This window comes from Puma concolor, chromosome E2 (assembly GCF_028749965.1).
Source record: "Puma concolor isolate L17-30 chromosome E2, mPumCon1.1.hap2, whole genome shotgun sequence".
Lineage (NCBI taxonomy): Eukaryota > Metazoa > Chordata > Mammalia > Carnivora > Felidae > Puma > Puma concolor.
In genome coordinates, this window is record NC_141681.1 from 44,315,509 (window position 1) to 44,329,915 (window position 14,407).

Genomic DNA, 14,407 nt, shown 5'->3' on the forward strand with positions numbered 1-14,407 from the left:
TCAGCCAGCGCCGGACAGAAGAGGCTTGTGATGCTGGCACCGAATCCAAACTCAGTACGTTGTTGGCTCTTTCTGTCGGGTCGCTTATAATCGGCAATCCACCATGTTCTAGACCTTCTCCGGTCCAGCAGTAGTGAAAAGTGTATCCAGTTTACCGTGTGTGAAGAACTAAACTCTAGTACCATTGCCTGTCACAGGGAAATTTCAGACAGACACTGATCGTTTCTTTTTAATGTTTATTTATTTATTTGTTTGTTTTTAATGTTTACTTTTGAGAGAGAGAGACAGAGTGTGAGCAAGGGGAGGGACGAGAGAGGGAGACAAAGAAGCCGAAGCAGGCTCCAGGCTCTGAGCTGTCAGCACAGAGCCTGACGCGGGGCTTGAACTCACGAGCTGTGAGATCGTGACCTGAGCCGAAGACAGCCGCTTAACCGACCGAGCCACCCAGGTGCCCCGACACTGACCTTTTTTAAACCCAAGCTAAGCCGTGTCATAGCGGCCATAATCTCGAAGAGGCATCATCCCTCTGGGCTCCAGAAGCCTGCTCAGCCTATTGAGAGCCTCCTGCATCTTGTCCTGAGGGTGACAATCTCGAGACTAGCCGTGGGCGCTGGGTAACTCTGATCTTCATCACATGGATTGTGAACAAAGGGAAAACACCGGCAAGGATCCTGTGCTAAATTTGTCTGAACCAGTTCTACAGCCGTGGAAGAAAAATCACAGCAGTAAACAGAGTCCTGGATCCTGGTTAGTCTGTAAAATCAGAAAGACTGTGTCTCTCACGCCACAACCGACCTCGAATGTTCGGGAGCTGGCTGAGGAGCCAGAGAACTCATCAGCACAGATCTGCAGGTGATTGAGTTTCTGAGTTACATTTTCTTCCACGGGAGCCGCCTGTGTTTTATGTCCAAGACTATCTGAATTGTTCCTCTATTTTAAAACCATTCTCCGGGCACCTGGGTGCCTCAGTTAGTTGGGGGACCAACTTCGGCTCGGGTCATGATCTCACGGTTTGTGAGTTCGAGCCCCGCGTCGGGCTCTGTGCTGACAGCTCAGAGCCCGGGGCCTGCTTTGGATTCTGTGTCTCCCTCTCTCTCGGCCCCTCCCTCACTCATTCTCTGTCTCAAAAGTAAACATTAAAAAAATTTTTTTTTTTTAATATCGAGGTGTCTGAACTCAGGCACCAGTTGGATTCCTGGCTCAGCTGGTTGTTGGCTTATCTCAGCCTCTGCAAGCCTCTCCCACAAACAGCCTACAGGTGAGCTTTAAGAAGAAAACGTATATAAAGCCATCAAGTGACTAGTAATCCAGTTGTCTGTTTTAGGCGAGGAGTGTTTCTGATGTTGGTCCTTCCAAAATACGGATCTGTCCTTTACAAGTGTTCTCGACCACAACTCCCTCAGATGACAGCCACATCAGTTCTGACTCTACACGTATGACAGCTGCCCCAGACCTGAAAACCCCAAGTGACATACAAGCATCGTGTGGCTTCTTGCTGTCCTCTCCAGAAGCTCAGCCAAGCCATCCCACCATCACCAGGACTGCTCTTCTGGGTTCCAGCCACCGAGGATTAAATGGAGCCACCAAGCTATTCACCCATATTCTGTATCTTATTCTTCCCTCTCATACAACTCAGCCACAGCACATGCATATCCCGAGTCAACTAACTGTTATCTTATAACCTCGGAGACGCCTTTCCCTTAACGTGACACCATGCAAAGCTGGGGATTCGATTTGTATTGCAATTCAGGCATCCAAAGGATTAGACTGTGGGTTTAGTTTCCAGAAATCTCAACTCGGGAGCTAAGGGAGATAAGGATTTCTCTTAGGATGGTCATTAATGGCTTTCTATCCCTTACCTTGACTTTGAGCTGAGAATTTAAAGCCCTGAGCTCATTTTCTTTCTGCACTTAAAAGCAACCAACCGGGGGCACCTGGGTGGCTCAGTCGGTTAAACATCTCTTTTTTTAATTGTTTTTTTTTTTTTTAATGTTTATTTTTGAGAGAGAGAGAGAAAGAGAGAGACAGAGCACGAGTCGGGAAGGGGCAGAGAGAGAGGGAGACACAGAATCCAAAGCAGGCTCCGGGCTCTGAGCTGTCAGCACAGAGCCTGACTCGAGGCTCCAACCCATGAATCTTGAGATCATGACCTGAGCTGAAGTTGGACGCCTAACCGACTGAACCACCCAGGCGCCCCAAGCATCCGACTCTTGATTTCGAAGGTGATATTCCCAGCTGGGAATACCTGAGGCACTCGCCAGACCCATATCACAGACGTTCCCCCCAGCAGGGCCCGTGTTGTGACTGGACTGGATCTCGTGGCTCCTGTCACGACTGCAGGATGTGCGTCAGTGAAAACCACCAGGGAACTTTGACGAACAAGGCTAATTACTCCCAAGTCCTGGCATGCCGGGGCCACCGAGTGAGGTCACAGGCAGACAGAACGCAGACCTGGGGCTCTGCCTTCATTAGCGTCTGAGAGGGGGGTTCCTGGGGGCTCGTGAGGTCACTCTATATTGACTAATTTGAAGCCTAAGAGTGGGATTCAGGGCACGGGAGACCGAAGGCAGGGCCACTCAAGGCGTGTCCGTTTTCATGGTCGTCCAGGGTTTTCTGAGAGGAAAACTTCGTGGGCGTGGGGGTGCCTACTGCCTTATCTGGTTGTGCTGATCTGGACCAGACGGCTTTTGAAATGGATGCCTTGCCAATCAATGCTTAATTCAGGCATTACACCCCGACACTTCCTTCCACCACGACAGGCGGTCGTTGTTGTCACCATTTTGCTACTGTTGTACGCCGCAGACAACCGGCGTCTCCTTTACCGTCAGAAACGGGGTCATGAATCCAGTTGAGTCTGCCCAGAGAACCCGGTCCAGATTCCTATCCTCGAGTTTCTGTTCCCTGGAACCGCTCACAGCACCATCGCTGTCTACCCATCTGCATTCAGCCAGGGAAGCAGAACTTCTCTGTGGATTCTGGGGTAAGGGATTGCTTGTGAGAACTGGACCTTCCGTGATCTCACGGTTCACGAGATCGAGCCCCATGTTGGGCTCTGCGCTAATGGTGTGGAGCCTGCTTGGGATGCTCTCTCTTTCCCTCTCTCTCTGCCCCCCCCCCACCCCGGTCTCTCTCAAAATAAATAAATAAACATTAAAAAAAAAAAAGAAAAGTAGACCTTATACAACTGCTTCACTTTCACCAACCAAATCTCATAAAAGTGCTTTCCTGGCCAACGGTAACCCAGAAGCATGCAGGGCAAGGGCTTCTGAGGAAGATGGCTTGAGTGTAATCGGAGCGACATGGTAGAACCCACAACGATATCCAGGCAGTGGATTTTATTTTATTTTATTTTTTTTAATTTTTTTTTAATGTTTATTTATTTTTGGGACAGAGAGAGAGAGAGAGAGAGAGACAGAGCATGAGCGGGGGAGGGGCAGAGAGAGAGGGAGACACAGAATCGGAAACAGGTTCCAGGCTCTGAGCCGTCAGCCCAGAGCCCAACGCGGGGCTCGAACTCACGGAGCGCGAGATCGTGACCTGAGCCGAAGTCAGGCGCTGAACCGACTGAGCCACCCAGGCGCCCCTGAGATTAATTTTTAAAAATACTTTTCCATGCTTACATCTGCATTTCATGGTTTCCATGCCTTATGTTTAGGCAAACTCTGCGTCATTTGGAATGGATCCTGATTTGAGATGATGGTTCTCTGTGTCTTATCTTCCTCGGTGGCACCACTTTCTAAGACAGTGCCTGACACCTAGTAGATATTCAATGAATATTTATTTATTTATTTATTTATTTATTTATTTATTTTTATTTTTCATGTCTCTCTTTCTTAATGTTTAATGTGTTAAATGTTTTTTTTATTTTTTGAGAGACAGAGCACGAGTGGGGAGGGGCAGAGAGAGAGGGAGACACAGAATCCGAAGCAGGCTCCAGACTCTGAGCTGTCGGCACAGAGCCCGACGCGGGGCTCGAACCCACGAACAATGAGATCATGACCTGAGCCGAAGTCTGACGCTTGACCGACTGAGCCACCCAGGCGCCCCGACTCAAGGAATATTTATTGAGCGGATGAGCAAATTAACACTCAGGTCTGCCAATCCACCGTCTCCAGAAACCATTATTTTCTGCTGCCTGTGGTGCTTTGTGGCATCTCAGAGACCTTCCACACTGTGTGCTCCAACATGTTACCTAACCAGCCTGACTGAATTCCTTTTTGTAATGTGGGGCGGGAGTTAAAATATGCCTGGTTCCAGAGCATGGAACACCTCTTCTTCTAAGTCTGGCACTGAAAACCATTGAAGATGTGAAACCAAAAGTCCTGGGAAAAGGCTGGTGTTCGAGAATCAGAACAGGTCTTTTTTTTCTCCGTGTGCAGTGTTTGGTTCCTGTTTACAGAACGCAAATTTAAAATGTAATGGGTGGGGGCGCCTGGGTGGCTCAGTCGGTTGAGTGTCGGCCTGCGGCTCAGGTCATGATTTCGCGGCCCCGTGCGTTCGAGCCCCGCGTCGGGCTCTGAGCTGACAGCTCAGAGCCTGGAACCTGCTTCGGATTCTGTGCCTCCCTGTCTCTCTCTGCCCCTCCCCCACTTTCTCTCGTTCTCAAAAATAGTAAACATTAAGGAAAAAAAAAAAAACTTTAGAAAAATAAATAAAATGCAATGTGTGAAGACAGAAGGAAATACCAGGGGGATGAAGGCCACCTTTGTGGGGAAAACAGCTTATGTTGTTACATGATATAAGGGGGTGGATGTGGGGGCAGGGAGGGGAGGCAGAGAGGCCAGGCAGAAACACCCAAGTGGCCCCAACTTCCACTGTTCTGCCTTAAAATATTCTTTTTCCAACAAAACTCAGCCCAGAAATCCACTTCCTCTCCTCCTGCCCTCCTGCTGCTCCAATCAATCAGTATGGGGCAAGACTTCTCAGGTTCCAACGCTAAGGAGCATAAACAGCTTCGGATCTGAGGATCTCGGGCCAGAAGTGCCAGAGGAGAGGCAGGAGCTCAAATGAAAGAAAGCCCTTGACTTGGAGGAAATGATTCTTCCTGTCACAGGAAGAGCCAGTACATCCTGAGGAAGCCACATGTTTGCAGAGTCTGAGCTCAGCCTGGCCCAGGGGGAGAGAACGTGAATTTGCAGTACTCAGGGATGGAACATATATCTGAGGCTCTGCCTGATTCAGACAGGATCCACCCAGGCTCCAGGGGAGAAGATTTACAGGGGTGAGGAAGACGGTCAGTGTTCTAAGACAGGCTCAGCAAACACAGGTACAGACACACAGGAAAGAAGCCACCTGGCCGGGGGGACCTGAAACACTTCCTTCACTTCGATGCAGGTCAGCACGCTTGGGTGAAAACCCTGGTTGTGTGCGGTGAGTGTAGACACATGTTGTTAGCCTGAGAGTGATTGGGGATTCTGATAAAGAAGTGACGCTCGGCAGCCAGAGGAGGGGTGGTATGTTCGTTATCTGTCGCTGCATAACAAATTATCCCAAGACTTAGTGGCTTAGAACAACACACATTTATTATCCCCCAGTTTCTGTGGGTCAGAAGTCCGGGCACAGTGTAGCTGGGTTCCCCTCCTTGGGGTCTCTCCTGTTGCTGCCATCGAGATGCCGGCCAGGGCTGATGTCTCATCGCCTGGCTCAGCCAGGAAGGAGCCGCTTTCTAGTTCATTCCTTTCTCACGAGCTCTTGGACCGGGGGCCTCCGTTCCTCACTGGCTGTTGGCCAGAGGCCGCCATCGGGTGCTTTTCCCCAACGTGGAAGCTGTGATGTCAAAGTGTATGAGCCAAGAAGGCAATTGAGGGAGTTGGCTAGCAAGACAGAAGTCACAACGTCTGTCATCTAGTCATGGGAACGACAGCCCATTACCCTTACCATATTCTATCCATTAGAAGCAAGTCACAAGCTCAGGCCCCACACTCAAGGAAGGGAGTTACACAAGGGCACCAATGACAGATGGGGGAGGGGCACCGCAGGCCCTCTTAGAAGTTGGCCTCCCGCAGGTGGGGAAGAATCTGCAGAAAAATACTCTTGAGAAGTATTTAAGGAGACAAACTTTTAAGTGAATTAAATGGCAAAGAAGAAACGTTACACAAAATGCCAGGCTTTCTAACACACGCGAGGGGCTGATTTCCTAACAGTTTATAAGCACTGAACTTAATTCCTAAGGAGATGGCCTTGTACAAATAGTAAATAACGAAAAATAGGTAACTCACCTGTAATTAATTGAAACCAGAGTTTCCCCACCGCCACCCCCCACACCTGGCCAAATTCAGAGTCTTGTCCCTGGGAGAGTCTGAGAGGGTTCCAGTTACCTCTTGCCCCATAAAAACAAGCCAAAGTTTAGTAGCTTTAAACAACGTTTATATTGCTCACAGATCTGCAATCTGGACAGGGCTCGGTGCCTGCAGCTCAGGTCTGTTGTACTCAGCATCAGCTGGGGCGGCCTGAAGGCAGACCTGGAATCTTCTCAAGGCTCTCTCACTCACATGTCTGCAGTTGACGCTGCAGTGGATGGGGGGGCTCTGGCCAGGACACCTACAGGTGGCCCTTCTATGTGGCTGCTAGGGTGTCCTCACAGCATAGGGCCTGGGCTCCAAGGATGAGTGTCCTGAGAGAAACTGAGGCAGGGTGTACCGCCTTTTACGACTTAGCCTTGAAAGACACCTACTGTCACCCCCACCATGGTCTTGCGTCTGCTGGGCTCAAGGGGACGGAATGCAGATCCCACATCTTTTTTTTTTTTTTTTTTTTTTTAAGTAAGCTTCACGTCCAGCGTGGAGCCCAACATGGGGCTTGAACTCGTGACCCTCAGATCCAGACCTGAGCTGACCTCGAGTCCAAAGCTTAACCGACTGAACCACCCAGGAGCCCCTCCCCCCCTTTTTAATAGAACCCACATCCTGACGGAGGAGTGTCTCCACCGTAAGAAGGTCCTATTGTGAGAAGGGCACATAGGATGGGATTCATCTTCGGAAAATACAATCCGCCACCGAGAGCAGACCAGCCGCCACCCCGTCCTTGAGCTTTCACGAGTGTCAGTGACAACAGACCTCACAGGGTGAAAGGAGGTGTGTGTGGTCATGGGAAGTAAGACAGCAGGTGTAATGCTGATAAATAAGAAATACGATCCTTTCTGCCTCTTCTCCCATTGAGTGGGAGGTTGGGAAGAGATCCATCAGAGACAGTCGTGCAGGGCCACTGAGCCAAGCCTGTGGGCTTGAGAGTTTCACTTGGCCTATTATCCTAAAGCCTGTAAAACTCCCTGTGTTAGTTTTCGGTTGCAGCGTAACACAGTACCACAAATTCAGCAGCTTGAACGATACCCATTTATTACTTCACGGTTTCGTAGGTGAGGAGTCCAGGCAGGTTTGCATTCAGGTTATCGCAACTCTGAGATGAAGATGTCAGAGGCCAGTCTCTGGGGAAGAATCTGCAAACATTCTAGAAATTGAATCTATGGGAGAAGGCGTCTCGCATCATTCTCCGCTGGGTGACGCTAGGGAGATTTTTGACCGCCAGAGGGCGCAAGAACCTTAATTCCTGTCGCCTGGGTTCCAGCTCCGGTCTTGGCCCACGTACCGGCAGCGTCAGCAACGCCCAGGAACTTGTTAGAAAAGTGGAATCTCGGGCCCCAAACCCAGAGCGGTTGAGTCAAAATCTAGGTTTTGTCAAGACCCCCAGGCAATTTGTGTGCACGTGAAAGCTGGATGGGCACTGCAGCTCAGGAGTTCTCACCCTCGGCTGCATGTTTAGAATCACCTCGGGAGCTTTGAAAATTCCTGGGGCAAGGGCTCCCTTCCCCACCCCAGATTCTGATTTTAACGGCCCTGAGGCCAGATTGTTAAAGGGCGCCCTGAAAATTGTAACGCGCTTCCGAGGATGAGATTCTCTGCAAGTCTGGCTCATTCCTGGCTTTAAGCACCTGGTGTAGGAACCGAGCTGGGCCAGAACCGGGGTTCACCACCTTGGGTGTAGACACAGGAGAAGGACGCAAAGCCCCATGGTCAGGGGTCTCCTGGGATGCAAGACCAAGTCGGGACAAATGTGGAAGTGTGAAACGCTGAGGAAGTGTTCTCTCATACAAAGTCCGTCTAAAACCCGGGTCAAACACCAATTCCTCCGACGGAACTCTAGTTCCTCTGCCTGGTGCTTGGTGAGAACACTTCTTGATGGGTGCCCTCTGATCATGATGCTGCCTCCTGGCGGCCGCCTTGAGAACAGGAAATGTTTGCTCCACCAAGCACCATCCACAGCCCTACCTTGACCTGAGCAGCCACCACCCCCCCACCCCCGCCTCGCCCTCCCCGCCCCCCCCCCCTCCGCTGATGGTGGACCCGGGGAGCTGACTTCAAGAAAGACGGTACCTGGAGGGCGGAGGAGCTCAGCAGTGTTAGGAGGGACTTTTAAAAACCTTTCTCCTCACCATTTATATGGCGTTTCCCTGTCCCAGTGCACTTTTATGCACAGCGCCTCATTTTCACTGTACTCTACCTACACGCACCCAGTTAGCTTAGACCGGGTTAACGGTGCAGATATGGGAAACGGAGTGACCGAGGGGTGAATGGGTATGCTGAAGTTCGCAGGATGAGACAGGCCGAACTAGGGCAAGAAATCACCTTATGAAATTTCCTCATTTGCTAAGTGCTGTTTCCAGGATGTGGCAATATCCGACTTCTGACTGTCCTTTCCTCACCGTTTGGGGGCATTTCTGGGTATTTTATCATTGTTCTTCCTTCTCCGTTCCCCTCCCCCCAACGGAGGGTTTGTTTTTTCATTCTAGAATTCTCAATCTCCTATTAAAAATGTCCACTGACTTCTACGATTTCTCATGCTCGATAGATTTCCCGGGGGGGGGGGGGCACGGGGGGGGCAGCGAAGTCTCAATACAGACTAACAACAACGACAACGATTTCATTATCGCTTTCTTGAATGCAAAGGACTGATTTCCTGTTGTGTCTCCAGCACTTTCACAAAATATTTGTGGAATGAATGAATCACGGATGAAGTGGAGGGATTTGCCAAGTGAAATGGGAGGGAGAGAGGAAGCCGATAGAGAAAACCAATCCAGTCGGGGGCGTGCAAGTGCTGTGGCACGCGGGCCAACCTCGGACCCCAGAGCCATGAAGGATGGTGCAGTGTAGACACCGCGGGGAGCGAGCTGGGTTCATCCTCTCCAATCATGGCCGACGCGCTGCATCCTACGCCCTTTTCCTGTTCTTCTCTATGGTGCAGAAAAAGGAAGTTTAAGTCTGGATGGATTTCCTGCTCAAGCGAAATGCTATGAAGTTCTTTGAAGAGTTCAGCGAACCTCCAGATGTTGACTCCTACCATGAGGGCCCTCCAGCTCTCCTCTGTCAAGTGCCTTACTCCTCTTGGGTAGAAACCCTTCTCCTTCCCGGGGCTCCAGGCACCCTCTCCACCCCCTGATGTTTGAGGAGGGATGGGGAACGGTGTGCTCTGCCTTCACCCGGTGTTTTTGCCCTGAGGCCCCACCCCGGGCTCCCCCCCACCACACACACACCAGCTACACTCGCCCTTCTCCCACTGCTTCCCTCCCACCATCTCCCACTTTCTTCCTTGAGTCCTCCAAGGGGCTGCAGGGCCTGTCCAGGGCGGTGCTGCAGCCCTGAGGCATGGCTCGGGCTCAGCCCCACTCGGCCCCTGGCACTGAGACTCAGGGTCCAGCATCCACGGTGCAGGAGGCCTTCTGTTGACTCTTGCTCCGGGCCTCATGAGGGGCGAGCGATGGCAGGTGAAGAGGCTGGCACCGGCCACACCCAGGACTGGCGACGGGAGCCAAGGGAAGCGTGGGGGCAGCTGGTGGGAGCACACGGGGAAGGGCATCCCAGCAGGAGAGAAAAGCTTTGTGTCTCCGTTCACAGATCACAGGGAGGAAGCTTCCGTGAGTGTGTGGATGAAAAGACAGAGTGTTCCGACTGGGGAAGTTGCAAAATGCCATAACGATGTTTATTATGTTCATTATTAGTAGTTCTATCACTTGGATTCTTAGAATTAAAGTTCTTGGGCCTAACAAAGGCAGGCTTCTTAAATTCTCATGCTGATCAGTTATACGCACACATAGTAGGAAAGGTAAAATGATTCAACGTGCCTTTGTCTCCTCCACTCCATGCCTTCTCACCCTTGATTCCACTCTCCAGAATCAACCACTCCCTTTTCGCCGGTGCCTCTGTCGAAATCTTCATGTTTACAAATAGCAAGTTTATACACAGTCTTGATTTTTTCATTGTATATATTACCCACGGACTTTTTACTGGATGACGATAAATTAGCTCTTATACACATATTTACCTATTACACACATCCTTTCCCACACACCTCTTTCCTTCCCTTCTGTCCATCCAAGGTTGTTCTTTGATGATTTTTATGAAATCAACATTCAGTGATTCTATGATTATGATTAGTAAAATGTTAGAGCTGAGCTATGTAGTGTGCTGGGATTCACAGCACAGCGTCTCCAGTCAAGCTTTTGGTTTTTCTTTACAACTGGAGTTAACATTGCCTTCTCTTCCCCCCACTTAGAATAATTTAACCTCCAACATCACTGTTCTGCTCCAGTCTGGAGATGGATGCTCTTTAACAGACTGCAGAATTCTCTCCCTGGGACTTCCCTTTGCCATCTTGCTAGGTTGATTCCCCCATTTTGAACCTCCTAGGTTGAACCTCCTGGTTCACTCCTTTGTTTTTGGTGGAAATACCTTCTAGAAGCTTCTTGAGAAAGAGAGCTTAGGAGGCAATTTTTTGAGACATTATGTGTCTGAGAATTTCTAATCCTGTTTCCCGTTGATTGATAGTTAGAGGTCCTTCCCCCTATCATGCTTTAACTGTGATTTTTTTTTTTCTTTCTTTCTGGAAACTTTTAGAACTGATGTTCTGAAGTATCATTATTGTATTTTAACAATTGTGCTCCATACTCTGTAGGCCCCTTCCAATGTTCAGTTGTGGGATTTTTTCTTGTAATATTTCTTTAATACCTTCTTAACTATTGTGTTTTCTGCTTTTTTTTTTTTTTTTTGGAATTTCTGGATTTATCCTCTAATTTTCTTATCTTTTCTCTTACTATCCATTTTGTCTTGTATTCTCCTTTCTAGGAGCTTTTCTTTGGGTTCAACACTTTTACTGTATATGCCATTTATCAGTTAAAGGAAGTGCTTTTCTATTTCAAGCTTGCTAGGAGTTTTTTTTTTTTAAGTTTATTTATTTTGAGAGAGACAGAGACAGTGTGAGTAGGGGAGGGGCAGAGAAAGAGAGAGAGAGAGAGAGAGAATCCCAAGCAGTCTCTGCATCATTAGCACAGAACCCGATATGGGGCTAGAACTCACGAAACCGTGAGATCATGACCTGAGCCGAAAGCGAGAACCGGACGCTTAACCGACTGAGCCACCCAGGCGTCCCCAGCTTGCTAGGGGTTTTTAATTATGAATCGATGTTGAATTTTTTGGAATATGTTTTTTTTGCATCTTTTGATCTCTTAATATGTTAAATTACATTTATTGATTTTCTTTGTTAAATCATCCTTACATTCCTGGCATGAACCCAACTGCAGGATTCTGTTGAGCATTTCCTGCTCAAGTGAAATGCTATGAAGTTCTTTGAAGAGTACAGCGAACCTCCAGATGTTGACTCCTACCATGAGGGCCCTCCAGCTCTCCTCTGTCAAGTGCCTTACTCCTCTTGGGTAGAAACCCTTCTCCTTCCCGGGGCTCCAGGCACCCTCTCCACCCCCTGATGTTTGAGGAAGGATGGGGAACGGTGTGCTCTGCCTTCACCCGGTGTTTTTGCCCTGAGGCCCCACCCCGGGCTCCCCCCCACCACACACACACCAGCTACACTCGCCCTTCTCCCACTGCTTCCCTCCCACCATCTCCCACTTTCTTCCTTGAGTCCTCCAAGCGGGGGGGGGGAGGGAGACACAGAAACCGAAGCAGACTCCAGGCTGTGAGCTGTCAGCACAGAGCCCGATGTGGGGCTTGAACTCACAAACCATGAGATCATGACTTGAACCAACATCAGACCCTCAACCGACTGAGCCACCCAGGTGCCCCATTTTTTTTTATCTTTTTCAAGAACCAACTTGTGACTTCCAATCTTCTCTATTGTATCCTAGTTTTCTATTTTATTTTTTGCTCTTACCTTTATTGTTTCCTTCCTCATGTATTCTTAGGATTTATTCCCCTCTCTTTTCCGTCTTCCTAATTTGATTGCTCACTTCATTAAATAGCGTTTAAGGCTGTAGTTTTTCTTGTTTTTCAAGTTTTTATACATGGCATTTTCATTATTGTTAGTTCTGTATATTTTCTAATTTCTCTTATGGTTTCTTATTTGACCTGTGAATTATTGAGAAGTGTCTTTAATTTCCAAACAGGTGAGTTTCCTAGTAATATTTTAGTTATTAATTTCTGACAGTTTTATTCTGATCAGAGAATGAATTTGTTTGCCATTAAAAACTTTAACAGTGCATTGGCACTTTTTTTTTTATGTCAGACTGTGATGAAATTTTGTAAATATTCCATGTGTGCTTTAAAGAATGTATATCCTATGGAAACCAATTTGACAATAAATTTCATATATTGAAAAAAAAATAAAGAATGTATATCCTAGGGGCGCCTGGGTGGCTCAGTCGGTTATGCCTCCGACTTTGGCTCAGGTCATGACCTCGCGGTTCGTGAGTTCAAGCCCCTACGTCGGGCTCTGTGCTGATAGCTTGGAGCCTGGAGCCTGCTTGGGATTCTGCGTCTCCCTCTCTCTCTGCCCCCTCCCCTGCTCATGCTCTGTCTCTCTCTCAAAAAATAAATAGACATTAAAAAAAAAAGAATGTATATTCTTGTCGAATCACTGTGTTGTACGCCCGAAACTAATTTAATGTGTGTCAAAAATACTTCAAGTTTTAAAAATGTTTATTCTTTCCTTACTGAATACAATTTATTAGTGCATCCAAGCTTAGATGGATTTTTATTCCACTTTTTCCGTGCTTCTTTCACGTTTTGGATCGAAGGTTTTTCTTTTCCATTTTCTTCCTTCTACTAGTTTATTTTTTATTTTTTTCAACGTTTATTTATTTTTGGGACGGAGAGAGACAGAGCATGAACGGGGGAGGGGCAGAGAGAGAGGGAGACACAGAATCGGAAACAGGCTCCAGGCTCCGAGCCATCAGCCCAGAGCCTGACGCGGGGCTCAAACTCACGGACCGCGAGATGGTGACCTGGCTGAAGTCGGACGCTTAACCGACTGCGCCACCCAGGCGCCCCTTCCTTCTACTAGTTTAGATGGTAGACATTCTCTCTTATTTTAGATGCATGCTTACTGTTTCAAAGTTTCTTATCAGTACCTTTATTCCCCTTGAACAACGCAAGGACACCGGGAGAGGCAAGGAGGGATCCTGCCCTGGAGCCTCCGGAACCCCTCGACTTCAGGCTTCCAAACTTCAGAACTCTGAGACCATGAATTTCTGTGCTTAGAAGCCCCCAAGTTCATGGGAAGTTGTTCTGGCGGCTCCAGGAAACTCATACAGGTGTCGTTTAAAATTCAGCTTTATTGACACCTATTTAAACTCGCTTGTAATGTGTGCAACATTCCAACTGAAATTTTTCAAAATGTTTTGCGTGCAGACTTTCCCAAGTCAGACCGATTTTTTTCTCCCATTTCTGAGAACGGGTAGTGTTTTGCTCAGTGTTCGAAAGAGCTGAGAGTGGCCCTGACAGGCTTGTGGAGTGGATCTGTGAACCTCCTCGGTCTCAGCGGGGCCACTCTGAGAGCCATCCCCACAGTGGCCTGTGCCTCCCTCGTGCAGCCAGTTCCCTCTTCCCATCCTTCCTTTCCGCAGGCTTCCAGGGGCAAAGCCAGTTGTTTCCCATTTAACTAGCTATACTTGGGGCACCTGGGTGGCTCAGTCGGTTACGCATCGAACTTCGGCTCAGGTCATGATCTCACAGTTTGTGGATTTGAGCCCCGCATCTGACTCTGTGCTGACAGCTCAGAGCCTGGAGCCTGCTTCACATTCTGTGTCTCCCCCTCTCTCTCTGCCCCTCCCCTGCTTGCGGTCTCTCTCTCTCTCTCAAAAATAAATAAACATTAAAAAATTTTAAATTAGCTATACCTAACTTTTAAAAAATATTTTTATTTTTAAATCTTTATTATCTTTTTTGTTAGAGAAAGAGAGAGAGAAACAGAACATGTGAGTGGGGGAGAGGGCCAGAGGGGGAGAGAGAGAGAGAGAGAGAGAGAGACTGACCCTTAAGCAGGCTCTATGCTCAGCATGGAGCCCGAAGTGGGGGCTCGATCCCCTGACCCTGGGATCATGACCTGAGCCAAAATGAAGAGTCAGACACTCTACTGACTGAGCTACCCAGGTGCCCCTAAAAAACATTTTTAAATAAAACCAAAA

General features: G+C 48.5%; 1 pseudogene; it reads right to left on the bottom strand.

Moving 5' to 3' along the window:
• On the bottom strand, nucleotides 1-945 carry LOC112851259 (tRNA N(3)-cytidine methyltransferase METTL2A-like; annotated as a pseudogene).
• Between the last annotated feature and the right edge of the window lie 13,462 nt (nucleotides 946-14,407).